General features: G+C 40.9%; 1 protein-coding gene across 4 annotated transcripts in view; it reads left to right on the forward strand.

Annotated features, from left to right (window-relative positions):
- The window catches only part of ptprz1b (protein tyrosine phosphatase receptor type Z1b), a 63,572-nt gene that overhangs the window by 1,195 nt on the left and 43,600 nt on the right, over nt 1–18,777 (forward strand). The window lies entirely within an intron of this gene.

An 18,777-nucleotide genomic window follows, 5' to 3' on the forward strand; every position in this document is an offset into this window, starting at 1 on the left:
TCTATCTATATTGATGTTTTTCACCTTTACCCATTGCTATGAATGCACCTTTCTTTGAGTACTTTTGTAAAATAGTAACAAGCACTCAAGTTCTGAATACAAGCAGCTGTCAAAGCACAGGTCCTCATTTGGAAAGATATCTGAGAGAAGGACAGGGTGCTAATTTCAGCTATGGGTGCAGAAGTAAGATTGAAAAAACAAAAAACAAAACACTTTCGATACATTGTGTTTGTGTACTCATTTCTAAAAGAGATCACAAATAAACTTTTTGTTCTCCAGTCTCTACCGAGATTAATCATCCCTTCAGGTTTCATGAAAACCACACTGGTAGCCTGGAAGCTATTTGTAGCTTCTTACAGTTAATTATCACCTGCCAACCAGGGCAGTTAATGTAATGTTTTTACACATGTTGCAAGCATGTATCATTGCTTCAGATGTAGAAACAATTTGACCTGTGGCATTGGAAACATCAAGTTTGAGGGAAAAAGTTTGACATAGAACAAAATTATTCTCTCTTGACGTGAACTTTAATGTATTAATTAATACGCTTTCAAATGTATTACCATTTTGGCTGTTCATTCGAATCCGACTTTGTGCTCCTGATAAAAAGGTACAGACATATCGAGTTACTGTGAAGAAGTGTGATATACAGTAGAAGCAAAGAATAAATCAGTAGAGTTGATATATTGATCAGTTTCTAGCTTATTACTGATGTATCGATGGACATGTTAGTCAATTGCAGCATTGAAGTGCCAAAGATATATCCGAGCTAGTTTTGAAACAGTGACACCCCCCCCCCCCCAATAGCTGGTCTGATAAGTAGAAATGAGAGGTCCCCATCTGAAATGTTTGTTGTATATGTTTTTAAGAGTAGAATGTCAGGCAACATACTGTCATTGGATAGTTTATGCTCTCCAATATTGATATCAGTATTGGCCTTAAAAATCAAAACCAGTTGACATAAACTACTTGCACTGCCCCGTGTATTATCAGCTTTCCTCTGTAGTATTTGTGCGGATGGAAGGACAAAGCCCTTTTTTTTTTTTTTAACATAAGCTGAAAATGAAAAAAAAGTTCTCAAATCTGCTGAGGACTCACTTGAACTTTCTGAAGAAGCCCTGGTATTCCCTGTTCACCCATCTTTAGTAAAGCTTTGGCTGACCTTTTCATCCAACCCTTGACAAATGGAATAGCATGCTAAAATGTTTACACTGATTCTCTAAAAGGTTATCTAACCGTTTTTAATTCCATCAACTGTGTGTTCCAGAAAAGTGCAGACAATCAGAAACCGGCGTGATTCCTTCTGATGAGATTTTGTGTGATCAAATTACCTCAGATGAGCCCACGAGATGTTTTTTTTATTTAATGTAAGTTGGTACAGAAATAGACAAATTGTGAAAGATGGGGCGAGTGAGCCGCATTAGTCCTCAAACCTTCCCTCCACTTTTAATTGGTTGATTCTAATTACAGCAGCGTTATTGCTACTGCTTGTCAGTCTTGTTTCATAAAATGAAGATCACATTTCCCATTAATGCCATTGGCCTTTAACTCCTTCCTTCACCTGCTGTCTCCAGAGCAAAAAGCTGTTCATCAATTTACTGGAGATGGTTAGGGAGAGTCATCTCTGGATTCCAGACCCTCTACAACTGGCAGAGTTAATTTTCTGGTAAATTTGAAAAATTCAAAGCTGGTTACACTCTGATGTTGCAGCAGTTGAGCTACTTTTGGCAGATGTTTGGGAATTCAAGCTGGTTGATTTCACTTTTCTGTGGCTGCAGGTTTACATGTGCCGTATCCACCCATCTGCTGCAAGTTGCTTCATTTCCTTTAAAATGTTTGTGTTGAAGATGCTGTTTAGATACACAGAGAGAGAAGGAAATAGAGCATCCTCCAGCCATCTGTCCCACAATATGCCTGGACACCATTCCAAATCGCACACAAACACATTTCGGCCTCTTGCTTGCACTCTCTCCCGTGAAAAACACACCCGTACAAGTTGCTGTGAGGTCGTTGGTGCTCTCATTTTGGCCCTGTTTGTCCAAACACAATCTTCTAGCTGGAGTCCTTCACTGTGCCATATGTTTTTTAGCAGCATGGGTTCCGCCATACATCTGACTTCTCAGTGGCTATCACACCTTCAGTCTGTGGTTCCATATGTGCAATTTAAGCCAGAAAGGGATTTTGATGTAATATCGTGACATTGAATATATGTGTATATATGAGTGTTTCAACCCCTGTAGCTTTGAGTTTTACTTTCCTGTGATCCTCTTGGTGAGAGATTTAAAAATAATCTAATTCAGCTCAGCATGATGGTTGTATCCATGCTCGTCTCTTCTCCTCTCATAGCTCCTCTCTCTGTAGACCTCGTTTTGTTCTGTTCAGCTCTCAGACATAAAGAACTCTATCTGACTCCTTCTACCCATAATCACTCCTAACGGACTGCAATTCTGTACTCTCACTGGATGACTCACTCTTACCTTTTGAGAACATTTGGAGCGGTAATGTGTACCACCAGAGCTCAGCTGGCATGGCAAGTAAATTGTGCGTTCTCATGCTCCAGTCGATATTCCTTTTTAGCTATATCTTTATTGTTGTTGAGCCACAGTGAATTGAATTGGAATTGCTGGCGAATGCACTGCTGGATTAATAGATTGGTGGAGCATAGCGATTGGTTAGACGGAACTACACAACCACAGCCTGCATGCTATTGACTGTTAAGTGGCTCAATAGATCTATAGTTTGTGCGTTGTATGTGTAATTGTAAACAGTCAATACCTACAAATCGTAGAAAATTCCCACAGTGATTAAACTAAACTCCACAAAATAGTCCTATATAGTGCTTTACCTATTGCCTCCAAAGGAATCTTGCAAACATACCACCATACACTGTGTCATAGTTAATGTGTTTAGCTTAATGTGAGTTCAGTGATCATATGCTCTCCTTGAGATATACCATCTGGCCACCCAGTGCACTTGGAGCATTCAAACCAGAGGGTTTGTATCCGGTGGCATAATAGGATGCCTGATGGTGTTGTAGTAATTGCCTACAAAATTCTGGCACACACATTCTGGCACACGCAGCGTACTGAATGTGTAACTCCATAAATATTAAGTCGAGAGCAATGACAACAGAGAGACACATGCATAGTGGATCACAGCAGGGATGAAACTGTCTCAGAAGAGTTTCAATAAATGATGCTTACCCTTTAAACTTCTAAAACAAACTTACTGCGAAACTTCCACAGGCTGACGTAGTAATGTTTCACAGTATTCCACTGGTCTGCAGGTGGTGGTGATGAGGCAACAAATGCAGCAGTATGCTGTCAAAGGCGGGGGGAAAAAGAAGACGACAAGCACTTCTAATAGCAGCAGGGACAAAAAGTGTCGTTCCCTGAGTGCGACCTAACAGGCAGGAGTGTAATGGTGGACCTCCTACCTGTTAGGTCGCACTCGGGGAACGACACTTTTTGGCTGCCACGACAGCGGCGCACCAGAGGTGCTACTGCTAATGTGAGTTGTCCAAAAACCTTCTTTTTAGTAAACTCTGCGTACACCAAAAATTTTCCCAATGCTCGTGTTCATGTGTACCCTGGTGACACTACGAGCACGGTTTCATGTTGTGTCGAGCCTTCTTGGTGTTTTAAAAATAGCGATTTTGATGCTAGGGTAAAAGTGCCTGTAGCATTCTCATTGAAAATTAGCTTGCCCGAAAACGAAACTACGGTAAATCTTGAAAGTGCCTCTTTCGTCGTAATTATGCATTTACACGAAGGTTTGACTCATATTCAATCACAAATAAAGACTTGGTCGCTTTTTGGCAAGAGTTTCACTTTAATCTCAGCACCTACAGTCTCTTGTAATTTTTCGTTCCATAAACCCAAAATGCTGATCACTGAAATAACAAACTGATACAATTTTGAGTCTCAGGAGTCTCAGATCATAGAACTCAAAGGCAATAAATGTGACAGATATGTTTAATATGTTTAATAAGTTGAGTTTTTTATGTCGATCTAATGGATGAGATAGGCAGATCTTTAATTGAAATGTTAATGATCCAATTAAATTTACATGTGAGTTAAATACCACTGTAATTAGGACAATGCTTATTATCCCATGATGCATTTTAGGCACCTTTTTGGTAGAATTGATAACCTTCCTGACATTTTCAGTAAGAGACAGATCTGTTAACTTAAATAGGGACATTGACACCAACATCATATATCACTGCTACTTCATGCCGACCCTCAAACACACACAGAGTAACGTTTTGACTCCTATGTGAACCCACGCCGTTTGTTTTTATTCCTTCTATTCTCAACCCCTCTTTTTTTGTCTGTATATAGTACAAGTTATAATTTTGTCTCTCTCCTTCCAGCCTCAACTCCACGCTTAAGATGAGATTATGTGTGCGCTAACCTACAACCATGCGTGCGCACACACAGTCTGATGGAGTCAAGCTCTGTAAATCAGCCAAATAAAAATCTTCACTGACGGAAATAAATCTTGTTAGAAAGATTTTCCAAAGCCGTCTTAACTGTCTGGTTTTTTTGCTGTAAAAATATATAATCAGATTTTCTTTGGCATACAAAATTGAGAGATTATGAAAGTGTAGGGAAAAGTTTCATTATGAAATATTACAGAAATATGTAATTTCCTAACACAGATCATTAATCCTCAGAATGGAGCAAAAATACTGTGTCATTCTGTAGATCTGAGCACTGTGCCCCTTTTCAGTGCTATCACGAAGTGTACTGATTGTGTGTTGCATTATCCTCACCACAGTGTTGGCAATTGCTATAAACCACAGATGTTACATTGAATAATTGATTGCCTGCTTTCCTCTGTGATATTTTGTCTTCCTTCCCTCTGTCCCTTCCCCTCTCTCTGCTGGTATCTCGTCTGGTCTCTCCATCTAAAAGCATTTTATTCATAAGTGCTCTTATTCTTTAATCCATTTAGCTGCAGTCTGCTCTCACTGTGGCAGCGTACGGTCACAGTTATTTTAAAGCTCGCCTGTGCCATGAGGACAGCTGAATCTCTTTGATGCAGAGCAGCCCGGACAGGAAGCTCAGCTCAGTGAAACACTTATGTCACTCAAAAGTTTCTTTGGAAGTTTGTGTCGTCGGCAGTGATTGGTAGAAGCTAGAAAGTCTCAGAGGTGAAAGTGGAATGCATTGGTGGAAAGCTCTCCTATATTACACAAGCCAATGTGTAAGCCAATTGTTAAAATGTTAGTATGTCCACCTGAACTGCTCTAATACAGTATGAGTTGTCTCCTAAGGTTCCTGGTTTGAGTAGGACATTTCAGCCTGATTTTAAAATACTCAACCCACTTGTCAACTTGCAATATGGCTCTTTCATGATGAACAGCAACATTAGCCAGCTTTCTATTGTGTCAGAGTAGAAGCATCAAAATATTCATAGAAACCCTTTAAAACAACTCTCCATCAGAATGCTTGTCTCCACTGGTGAGCTTTTACTGTAAATCAACACATTCTGGTGAAGGTTCTGAGTTATGAGGAGGAGAGGGAGTGTATTTAGTAAGGGTGAATGACTATGAGTGTTAGGAAATTATGAATAAGAGGACCAACAATTGAGAAGTGGATTATGTTGCAGCAGTGGTTTGAAGTGTTTCAGAGTTTCTGCCTACTCTGAATCCATTCTAACTACAGTTGCCATCCTCTACAAAGGAGCAAGCTTAACCCTGAGATTCTACCAGATACGTGTCCGTTGCATTACGGCTCCGCCAAGCCAGCGGAGTGGATAGGTTTCACTCTAGTCTATGTGTTAACTTCCACCAGGTTCGCTGTGTTGCGTATGTGCTCCTCCCTGCTCCAGGAGTCCGAAGCCCCCTGGAACAAATAAGCAGGACATGATGCAGCAAATCAACTGAATTTAGCTCCGAGCAGACAAGAAGTCATGCACAGAAACAACAATATGACATCCGGTTACTTTTCAAAATGAAAACACTGACGCCAGCACACAAATCTCAAAAAAAGAGTCAAATACAAGCTCTTCTACTAATCCTTTGGTCAGGAACACTTTGTGTTGGTGTTTTTATAACACATACCTATAACTGCGGTTGCGAGTGATTATGCGATTATGGCTGGGTCTTCTCTGTCCTGCGATATCAGTTGTTGACCGTACTATGCCGTGGCGGACTGAAAATGCAACTGACGGGGGTTGCCTGATGGCGGACGGCGGAGCAAAACCGGATCAGAGCTGTAATGCAGCGGACACGTATCTGGTGGAATCTTGGGGTAAAACTTTGCAGAGCCACTTTTCAAGGCTATACAGGAAGTTAGTGTTTGATACTTAAGAGCTAGATTTTCAGTGGAGTGTTTCTTTAACATCACCAGTACAACGCTCATGTTACTGGACAGAGAATGGGTTTAAATACCAGGGATGGGCATTTAGGAGAAATGCAATCCAATTGTCACTGAGAAGTCTTTGGTGATTAAACAATTATTAGAAGATCTGGTGTTTGCATGTAATGTAGCATATTTCGATATGGTTGTCACAATTTGATTTTACCAAGCTCTCTTCAGGCGCCAGTAGAAAACCATGCAACATGTTTTTGTAATATTATGCAATTTTCAATATACGCTTTTTTCTATTTCCATATTTGAAAATCATGACCCATTCCTGAATGTGAAACAGGAAAAGACTTGTTCTTTATAGTTCTTCAGTTCTGTCTTCCTTCTTCATATGACTTTTTTTTGTTTTCGTTGGGTAAATTGAGTGTTCAAAGTCCTTCTGAAAAACCACATTTAAGGGCAGGGTGAAAAGCTGGTTGTCAAAGTAAGGGGGAAATGAAATTGTTAAAATATGGTTGACAGTGGTTCACATTTTCAGACATTTGCTCTTTGAGGGCACTCATAGTGTTGCACTTGGTTGTACCTACAAACAGTGACAGAAGTTGTTGACTAAATAATGAAAAAATAGAGGTTAAGACAGCCAAGTTCATATCCTTTCTACTAGGGCTGCTCGATTATGGCAAAAATCATAATCACGATTATTTTGATTGATATTGTAATCACGATTATTAAAGACGATTATTCATTGATTTGAGAACAAGCACTTATTGAACTTTGAACTCCGGTATTTCTTTCAACACGATAAGTTTGAACTGAAAAACAAGAAAAATGCAAATAAATAAGAGAAAAATATATCAATAAAATGAATCAAATAATATGTAAAATAGAAAATAAACAATATCCCGGTGCGACTCGACCATCGGTCCGTTGTGGTGGCAAAATATAATGCTGTTGACACTTCTCTTGCAACTTTTCCGCGCCATTCGTCATAAAGGGCAGGCAGCGCAATTCTGCTGAAATGGTGACGTGATGGTAACACATACCGCTTGTCCAATGTGTTAATCAGTTTATTGAACCCCGGGTCGCTAATGTTGTTGATAGGGCACATATCTTTGGCATCACGTACATGACGGCATCCGTTATTTCTTTATGCCTGCAGGAGCTGGGTGGATGTGCGGTGGCATTGTAAAGTGCCTTAATTGAGGACTGTGTGGCGGTGGCAGGAGTCGAGGAGTTTTTCATTTTTGAGTTTTTTTGTTCCTTCTCTGCTTGGTCATGTATTACTCTGTGTGTGGACTTTAAATGGTTAAATTGGTCGTGTTTCCTTGAGGTGCAGACACGGTCGTGTGACATATCTTGCACAATATCTTCGTTTGTTTCAAATCAGACACCTCGAAAACAAAGTGTTTCCACACCACAGAATTCGCTGTACCTTTTTTCCCGACCAAAGGCTGCATTTCTGCCATCTTCTACCGTCTTCTTCTACACGTTTTTTTTCCAAACACGCAATGGCAATACGCACCGGCGTGGCTGAAAGCAAACATTTTCAGGTGGGGGCGGGGCGGAGCGGAGTGCACAGGTGGAGATGGAAGGGTTTGCTGCATTTACCACACAAGACACGGTGTGCGCTAGAATGATCGTTTTATTACGATTATCTTGTTTTCATGATCGAGGAAAGCCAAAATCGAAATCGAAATTGAAATTCAATTAATCGCCCAGCCCTACTTTCTACTTTCTCTCCTCTGGCAATGACTTTGCCAAGTGAGCACAATGAAACAAATGGGCACCTTCCTGAAATAACGACCAACTTGCCAAAGAGAACTCATCTTGGCTCTGAACTACTTTCTGTCCCAGAAATTGGTCAAAATGGTTTGCTGTGTATAAAATAATGATTTGTCTTGCCAACTCTTTCTGTAATTCTCTTAAAATTTTGTTTAAATAATTACTAAGGGATGTAGAGAGTGGAGTTGGTGGGTTTCGTGGAGAAGCATGTCCTGAGGAATGATTCTACATTTCGTACTTGAGGAACTTCGGGTAACCAGCAGAGGAACGTGAGGCGGGAAAAAAGGAGGATCACAAAGGACAAAAGGTGAAAAGGAGAGAAAGAGTGAAACTTAGTCACTGAAACCGCAAAATGCCAACACTCTCTCTGTAGTCTCTCCAGTTGAGGAGGTCTGTCTGAAGTTACATCCGCTGACAATGGCTGTCTGTCTCTGTCTGTGCCCGCATACAAAAGCCACTGTTGTTTTTTAAAAGGCTGGCACCAAGGACCGAGGCTACCGGAGAGGGAAAGAACCTTGCTGCTGCTCGATTGGCATACAAGACTATAATGCATACAAACATGAGAACACATGCAAGCACGCTCATAATTAGCTTTTGGGGAATTTTCTCACTCAATATTTCGATACTCGATACTTATGATCAGACTATTCTCTTCTCCTTAGAACGATGTCCTTTGTTTCCCTGTTTCCCTGCCTTGGAACAGAGATGTTTCATGATAAGAAGTCCTGTCCACAGTGTGTCACAACTTTGGAATTTCTCTGTTATATAGTATTGTTCTTTCTGTCATGGTGTTACTATGGTTTACCCATGTGACTGTTGTCTTGCAAATGTTGCGAACACTGCTCCAAAGTCTTTTGTGTAACAGCTCTAGACCTATGTCAGAGGTCAGACATAGCATGGGCTCACCAAGGCTCACCCTAGTGCAAACGCTGTTCCTCTGTGTCTGAGCTGTGCTACTGAAGAGGATGTTGCTGATGGTATGAACTGAACTCACTCACCATTAACATTACAAGACTCGATAGAAAACAACTTACTATACAATGGATTCATTGTAGGGGTGTACAGTGCGAATTCACACCCTGAACCTGTGCATGTTGGCAGTTTGCCCCAGTGACAGAGAATACAGTTGCCTTACTAGAAAACTTGTGGCATGATGTGTCAGCTGAGGGAGACAGTAATATCTGTTTAGGACTTCATTACCCCCACATCCCCTGCAATGCAACCTGAGTATTCTTGTCCAACCTTTGAGTCCAGCTTTGTCTGAATATAGCCAGTTTGGTTTTATTCTCAAACTTTGACTCATAACATCTTCACCACTGATAACTAGAAATAAACTTGACATGCATGGAGCATAGGATGCTATTTCCTGTTGTAAATCCAATTTGTGACTTAATCTGAATCTGCCATACATCATGTGAGGAAATCAGACAGAAAGGATAATTCTTTGAAGTTAACTGAGATTTAGATTTTCAAATTAAATAGTCTCTTTTTACCTCAAATCTTTGTCGTGTGTGAGAACCCACAGCGAAAGACACTATGAACGAAGTTTGACAGGGCCATCTTAGTTAGTACCAGAAGTTGCTTTTCTTGAAGCGCTGACAAATATTCCCTTTTATTGTTCAGAGAACTACTGAGGGTTCAAAGAGAAAAAGAAAGACAAGGAATCACAATGAAACTCAAAGTAATTTTCTCAAAGTTGAATTTCTGTCGCATGACTTTCATCTGATGAGCCGCACATAGGTTTGTTCTTTTAGGCAGCAACAAAAGTGGAAACCAAAACCAACTGTTTTGATGAAAGTTAATTGAGGCTTGCCTTTTGCTTTGTCAAGCATGGAATTCAGAGACTAGTGGTGTGGAAGTTAACTTGAATTCAGCACAGGACAAACTTTGTTTTCCCAGTGTGGAAGTTCATCATGGGGCCGCCACTGTGACCAATTGGTTGGTTGAAGGTTGATTAACCCCCACCCCCACCAGCAGACCAGCCCCCTTAGTCTCATACACACACATCAATAGAAGTCTTTGGGTGGGCACTAAGTCCCTGGTGCACACACACCTGAAAACAGCCCTCTAACACCCTTGTGCGAGTGTATAAATATACATACATGCTTTTATTTATGTAAAGGTTATATTGCAGGTGTGTGAGTGCATATATGTGTCTCTGAATACATGTGTCTTTGTATTATTGTCTGTGTGTGAGTGTGTGTGTGTGTCCATGTGTGTCTGCCAGACAAGTGAGGAATTGGGGGCGTGACCCTGCACTGAAAGATAGAGAGGAGAGGGGATGGTTTTGTATCCATGGCAGAGAGAGAGTCCAAGCAGGAAGCCGACAGGAAGTCAGGGTGTTCCACGCGCCATCGGGGGCTCCTCCGTTGTCATGACGCTGTGAACTGTTGTCATGGAAACTCCGCTGATTCAGGCTGAATGCTGATGGAAACATGTCTACTCAATTCGTCAATGAAAGTTTATCATCCACAGGCCGAACACTGGTTGCTAATCAAGTTCAGTGTTTATTAGGGTACTGCCTCTTAATGGATGAATTAGTCTGTAAAATCTACAGTATATACACAGCATTTCCAGTTGTTCAGCTCAGAAATTTGAATGTTAAACAACGCTGGTATGGAAAATCATCCAGCCTGTTTTTTGTGCCCGTCTCTTTAAGGCCCTCCCCTCTGAAAAGTCTGCTCTGATTGGTCAGCTTTCACAGGCCTGAGCAGGCATCTCCCACCATGTTTCTGCATCAACTGTGCTGTGAGCTGAGGGCAGTGCCTGTACAGTTGTGACATTAAAATCTTACAGACGTCCTGACACCAATTTGAAGACACAGTTTCTGAACATGGGCTGTGTTTAAGAGTTTTGATATTGTAACAATATGTATACTGCACCTAGACCTGCTTTGTAACTAAAAAGGCATGGAAATGTCTCTTTTTGAGACCTTTAATGATTTATTCTATGGAGACTTCTGTTTTGGAGCAAGGAAAAAAAAGCCAAATGCCAACAATTGAACTGTTTTATGTCTCCACAACACGAGTAATACATATTCGCACACACTGTGCAGTATTTTCCCATTTTGTACCGAGCAGATGGAAATGGTGCATCTCGCTGCTCTAACTAGGCTGGCAGATTAGTGAGCCACACACACACACACACACACACACACACAGTTCCCTCATAACTGAGGTGGACATGTGCAATCATACATGCTCAGTGGATAAACCAGAACTCACTGCCTGCATGCACAGAAAACACACTTGGGGGTTAGGGTTTGACACACACACACACACAGAGGCACACGCATGCATCCGCCAACTGGCGGACTTCCTTCAGTCCTCTGTGCTTTCTCCCTCTTGAATGTCTCTGTGTGTGTGTGTGTGTGTGTGTGTGTGTGTGTCCTAAATGTGATCTCACATCACACAGTCCTTACTGTTTACACATGTATCTTGGTTGAAATTATCTTCTTTTATTCTCATGTTTTCACCTATGGATCATGATTTCCCATGTGTGTTTGAGCGTTTGTGTCATGTGACTATGGGGGTCATTTATTCATAGCTTCTTGTCCTGCATGCCTGGTTTGATTTATTTATTTATTTTCTTCCTTTTTTTGCCCAAAGCAAATATTTGAGGTCAGCCCCCTGCAGGGTCTCTGACACTCCAGGCTCAAATGTGGAAGAAACATGTTCATCCACCTTGCCTTAAACCAAGCCAGAGTTTGTCAGTTTGTAACTGGACAGCGCAAAATAAACACATTGCTGGTGTAACAGCAAATAATGACAAAGAGGAAGAAATACAGTTATCAACACCACTAAAGTGAAGCTGAAGGAGAAAGAAAAGAGCTCTCTTGTCACTAATGCAGAAAAAAAGAGAAATTATTGCTAATACTTGCTAATGAATGTGGTAGTTAAAGCCCTATGCATATATAGTGTAAAAGTAGACATTCATATTAGTGGAGTCATTGGAGAGTCATTCCGATTCACAGCTTTACTTTTGTTTTTGCTGTATGTTTGGTACATTGTGCTATATTTGTCTGTATGGAGGGAGGCGTGTCATTCGGAGCTTTTGTGGTGGTAAGGCTTTGGACTGGATCTGCACAGCCTCCTTTCACTTGCAGGGTGGACAAAATACTGAAGCACAAATGCATCCCTTTAGGCGTGCTACACTTTCTAACTGAAGCTGAAAAAAGGCAGAAAGACAGATATTTAACCCAAAGCAGCTGTGGTTGCATTGCTCGCTGACTCATGCTGTCAGTGTGGGTATTATTCTTCAAAATGCTGGCTCTTATTAATCCGTTTGACTGCAGCTCTCCATGAGTAAGGAACACTATGGGTTATTTTGTAACCGCTGGCATTCTGGAGTGTAATTGGGTACACTGAGGATCATAACTGGGTCTGCCTTCATTAATGTCACACCAATACACCAATCCAGCAGAGTAGTCAGTACATTTGTACTCTTTACCTCTAATAATGTTCAAGTAACATATCTCCAGTCTGTTTCCCCGAAACATACTAAAGCTTTTGTCACATAAAGACCCAGTGGAATCTGACCATCTTTCACTCTTCAGCTGCCAGTATGAGTATACGTGTATTTGGTTTTAGCTGAGCAGAGTTTTAAATAACAGAACTGTTTGGTTTTATTAGACTTTTATGGAGCTAAAGGGCTGCAAAGGAATTTGTGATAGCCCATCTGGCTGGATGAAGTGGGGTGTTACCTGACACTGTACGTGTGTGTGTGTGTGTGTGTAGGCGTGCACATGTGTGGGTTTTTTAACCCCCCAGCTGTTCCACTGTATTACCACCTCCAACACAAGGCCCCAAATTCTCACGGTCCCCTCAAAACTGACTCCCTTGTACCCACCAGAACAACTGGACTGCAACACACTCCATTACACACACTCGCAGATCCCAGTGATAGGCTTGTCTGATAAGGTTTTATATTGCGGCTTTAATGCTGCCGTGTCCCTCTGGAACAATACAAGGGTTGTTTGGCACTCAGAAACAATATCCTCTATTTAATATGGAGCCCAATCTCATTAAGTTATAACCTGTGCTGCTGGAGTTCACTCTGAGGTTCCATTCATTCAGCTGGACAGAGGACACTAATGGGAGACATCTCCTGTGCTGCAGCATTAGTAGCAGTGCACAAATGAGCCAAAAAAAAGGGTCCCAACGTGCCTCAGCTTATACAAACCATATGTGGACAAAATTTGAGATTTTAGTGATGCACTAGACAGAGGAGAGAACTGACTATTGTTATTCCATATCCACAAAACAATAATCCTAATCTCTTTCACAAGTAATTAAATGGATGGGCTTTGATTATATTGCCAATATTATCCCAGCCGTTAATGTGAAATTTAATTAGTTGGCTAAATAATCGTGACAAACATTGTCCTATCATCATTTAGGTTAGACTGTTTACTATTCAGACAAAGACTTATAGCTCCTCTGTCTCTCTTTGCACATTTGTCTTTTTGTTACGATTTTGTTAATCGTCCTGTGCATAGTTTTTCTGCAGATGAGACAGAGGCTGACAGGGCAAATACAAGGCGTCAGAAACAGTGAGACAGTGAATGAGAGACAAGTGAAGCGTACTAATTTAACCAGCTGACACTCAACACAGCTGAATGCTATATAAGTTATAGTCTGGCCCCTGGAGGTATGTGCCTGTATGTATGTGTATATGAGCGTGTTGAGATGTGAGAGTGTGTGTGTGTGTGTGTGTGTGTGTGTGTGGGTGTGTATGTGTGTGTGAGTGACACTAAGGTCAACAGGTGTCACGTTTTATGTGACATGAATGTCGTGTGCTCATCACCGATCAGTTATGGCAGTTGTCGTCTTCGAGTCCTTTCATTTATGTCAAAATATATTTAACATTCAGCTTAATTAGTAGTTCCACTGTAAGAATGCTACCTTTGTCAGTGTGTTGACAGAGGGCTTCATTTATATACTTCATGGGACAGATGGTGCTAGTTCCCCAGATAGAAAATACCTATGTTTCCTCTTACCTGTCGTGCTCCATGTAGATTGTTTTGTGTTTGCCATAGAGCTATCTGCCTTCTCTCGAATACAATGGTAGTAAATAGCATTTGGCTTTTGATGCTCATAGTACAGAAGTAAATAGATTTGGGAAATGGCAATGTCTCTAACAAACATAAGAAGAGTAAGATTTCATAAGAAATCATGACCTGGTTACTCAAGATAATCCACAGACTTTGCTGTTAGACTTAAATAGGTTTCCATATTGCCAAGTTGATCGTGGCGTTTACTTTTGGCTCATTCATAGTTCCAACAAAATGTATCCTAATGACTTCCGTTATTACAAGATGAAGAACATGCACATGGTGTGTTAGCATGCTGATGGTAGCCTTTAGCTAGTCTGGACACTTATGGACATTTATTGTTGATTGTCTTGGTTGTGGAAAAATAGTCACCCTTCTGAAAATGTAATGGTGGGTGTGTTGTATTTTGTGTCAAAATCACATGTTTTGTGCACCCCTTTATCCACTTTGGCCTTCACAACCGTATTTTTTGGCTGAAGTATTTCTTCACTCTTGCTTTGGCACTGAATCAGCTGAAAACAGATTGCTTAAAGGTGATTGAAAATGGTTTAAAAAATGCAGTCATTTTTCTAGAGAAGTCACACTGCATGTTTATCAGCCTTCAAACGAAACCCATCATAAATTCACTGAACCGCACAGACACTTTCACTCCTGTGGGTTGAACACACAGGCGTTCTGTCCCTGGAGAAACATAGTGCTTCGTCTAATAGGACAACAGTAATCACATCTACTGTTAAAAATCAGTTTGTGCTGTTGTAAATGCAGCCGATGAAATATTCTCTCATCGCAGGGATTCGGGCTAAATCAGCCCCAGGAGTCCTGTAATCCAACACGGTGCTATTCATTAGTGTTCAGTTGGGACTAGCTCACTTATCCCAACACTAACAACATGTAGCCGGCTTCAGTGAATCCTCCCTGCAGCGACTCCATCCCAAAAAACTACCATCTAGAGCTGTTGGTCCATGAAGCTTAAAGGGAAAGAAAATTATTTTGAAATTAGTCACTGTTAGAATTGAATCCAGTGTAAAAGTTTCAATAGAAATGATCAAACCTGCTCAAGGTTCGCAAGGTGCAGTAGACCAGCTAGCTTTATTTCTTCGCCCTTTAATCTGCATTTCATCACCAAGTTCATGCCCCGTCTCTTTGGGTCGTTGAAAGGTGGCTGGGAAGCATAAAAAATTGGTAACTGAAGAAGTGCAAAGGTCAAGGGCAAGTGGATACGACAAAACAGTAAATTCCAACACTTCATCACAAAATCACTCCTGGAATGAGCAGAGCGTGATGGATGGATGCAAGAGGATCTGAGGGGACCTTAGCCGGTTGGGAGAGTAAGAGTGGATGGTTTAAATTTCATGACCCTTGCCTTTGTGTGATATGGCAACACTGGCAGTCACCACAATAACAGTAAATGTGGTATAAAACCATAGAAGACATTCCTTGAACAGCTAATTTGTCAGAAATACAATATGAGAACAGCTAGCTTTTATGTTCACAGCTTGTGTACCCTATTATCTCTGCAATATATTTGAAATGGATCCCCCGTAACCAAAAATGCAGAAAATGACCAAGAATGCAGTTCTAATTTAGGTGAGAAGTATGTTGTTTGACTTACTTATCACCAGTTTCACAATAAAAGCCACCATGTGTTTAGTCTAGGGGGGCGACCAATACGGCTTTTTCAGGGCGGGTACCAATTAGATAGAAATCAAGCAGACAGATACCGAACATTTGGAATCAATATATGTTTGCAGTTACTCGTAAAATTTATTAAATCGCTGTTTTTATTTCATCCTCCTCTACTACCTGTAAGGGATAATGTATAGAACGGCGGTCACTTTCAGGAAAATAAGTCCCGACAGGACGAACCAGACCCCGGCGCAAAGCGGAGGGGTCGGATTCGTCTACACGGCTACTTGCCACGGCTATTACACGGCTACTTGCCATCTGCAAAAAAAACTTGACACATGGTGTCTTTTTACAATTTATTTGTTACCGTTCATAGTGTTTTTCAGCAGAGAAATATAGTTCACCAAACCGACGCCGTTTCACTTCTCCCTCTTCGCTGCTTTCCTCTCTTTTTCTTTTCTTGACCGATGACGACAACTCAGCCTTTTGCCAAGAGTTGAAATCACCATATTTTCCAAGAATATTAAAGTTAATGTGAAACTCATCCATACTAGTGGCCTAGGAGTAAATTTTTCCGATATGAAGTAGACTACAGATCAGCTGACGTCGCTTAGCGACCGAAGATGCTGAGGTGAAAAGTGACCGGACTACTTGCGGAGCAAAGATTTTAGAGTGCGGAGTGCTACGAAATACGTGAATCAGAGGTAAAAAGGCCACTTTCCTTGACAACGGTCAAATATGCTTAGCAGCGGTCAATTATACAAAAATAATTGACTGCTGAACGATGGGAAGGCCCATTCAAGTGAATGGAGCATTCTACAGCATTAAGAAGAGCCATGTAATAAATTCAGATTATTCAGTTGATAGGCTTTTAATTGTGACATGTTGAAAGGATGCTGCGTCAGAACCAAAGCAGCAAATGCTGAATTTTGGCCCAAATATTTGTCCAGGTCGATAATCGGTCTACCTGTAGTTTCGTCAGTTGAATGCAGCAGTGGGAAAGGTTGGGTTGTGTAGCATTAACTAATTGCAGCTCTGAAACATAATTCAGAGACCGAACGGTGAACAGTAAGGCTGACATCATTGAGTTAACATTACAAACAGTAACACCGTTCATCATGAACAGTGAACATTACTATACTGAATATAGAGAGGTAACTACAGAACTTAAATTCAGTAAATTGCGATTGCTGGAAATATGCCAACCATTAAGGGTTTATTGAATGAAAATCTTAAGGTTTAAAACTTTAACAATTTTTCTTCAAAAAACAAAAACTAGCACAAGACAGCTGTTCACCTGTGTGAGATGTATATTATTAGAAAGTGTAAATAAAGCATTTAATTTCCAAATCGGTGCCCATTTAATTTGTGGAAATGACATAACATAACATGAGGTAATCCCATTGCCAGCACAAGAGGATCAGCAATGATGTTTTAGTGTAATTAAAAAATCTCATCCGTGTTTACATTTTGTCTGTCAAACTCTTGAACTACCCACTATACAATTTAATGAACATGCTCATGAGATCAGTTCACATTCCTCTGCCATGATAGGAATTTTAAAAATCCACCTGATTGGCAAGTGGGAGCTAATGATCTTCACTCCTGCATTGCCTCAACATGTTTTGATCATATGAGTGGTGCTCTTGTGGTAAATGATCCCCGTTGAGTGACACTTTAGGCTGAGAGGAGTTTTTAGTCAGAGTACCAGGTGTCTGGCTGACGCACATCCTCATTTATCTTTTCATTTTGTATCATTATTCAGGCTCACACTGTCAGCTGTGGAGTCCTACTCACTCATGCCAATACACGGGGCATAATTCAAATCGAGCTCTACTTTTGGTGGAAATCAGTCCTTCGCTCCATCAGGTTTCAGTTGGGCTGCTCTTGATTCAGGCACTGAAAATGAGGTGTATAAATGTGTGACAATAAGCCAGAGCATTGTTGTAAAACTGCATGCCTGTTGACCTTCCCTATATGAATAAAACACCATCCATAGAAATGCCTTGTTCCAACCGCAGTCACCTGAACCTTTAATGCCAGGTCTGTGGAGCCCCCCGGGAAATCGGATGAAGCAGATAGAGTGCAGATGGGTGGAATAATACAGTGATTCAGCTGTGAGCTTCATGCATGGCCAGCCTGTGGCAATGAAGTCAAATCACTATCCACTGTGCTCTTAAAGCTAAGCACCGGTGTCTCTTTGCTCCTGGCTGTTCAACTGTGCAGCACTGTCTCATCACCTTGTTCCTCTGCCACCTCCAATGACTGACAGCAACTGTGTCTCTGTCAAATAGCTTTTACAGTACTGTGAGCTCACCACTGCTTTGGTGATGTGTTTGACCCAACATGTCCATCAAAAACAAGCAGCTGCTATTTAAGCTTTCATAAAGCAATGTAACAGTTTTGTCTGCTCATGAGCCAAATGTAGTAATCCCACATTATTTATTAACTTTAAGCGTATTGATTATTTGTGTGCAATAATCTATTCAAGTGGCATACTATCTGCTACTGAAAGAGGGAAAACTGATAAGGAACATTTTCTATTTTCTTTTTCATTAATGGTCTGCATCTTAAAGCACTAAGCCATGGGGGCACCCTGATTGCTATACATGGGATTAACTTGTTTTCTGTTACATAAAGTTCTCTGCAATTCTGCTCTGCCGTTGCAGAATTAATACCAGTTCTTGGTGAACTCTCACCCTTGAACTGTTAACCAATGGTTATCTAAGAATCAGAGCTTTGCTCTTGTATTGTCCTGAGTTTAAACAGGTCAGAGCTTACTGTGCGAGGCAGATTGATTCACGAGATCATGCTATCTCATGAATCAGTCTTGCAAGGTTCAAGCTATGTGTTTGTGGCAGAGCCTGAAGTGGTTCAACCCATTTAGCACATGTTTATAGTGGCTCCTGAAGAGGTTAGCGTAGATGCTACTATGGCATCAGTCACATCTGAACAGGAGAGTATTTATTCATTGAAAGAAGAGAAAAGGAAGAAAAAGTA

Source organism: Sparus aurata, chromosome 14, assembly GCF_900880675.1.
Source record: "Sparus aurata chromosome 14, fSpaAur1.1, whole genome shotgun sequence".
NCBI lineage: Eukaryota > Metazoa > Chordata > Actinopteri > Spariformes > Sparidae > Sparus > Sparus aurata.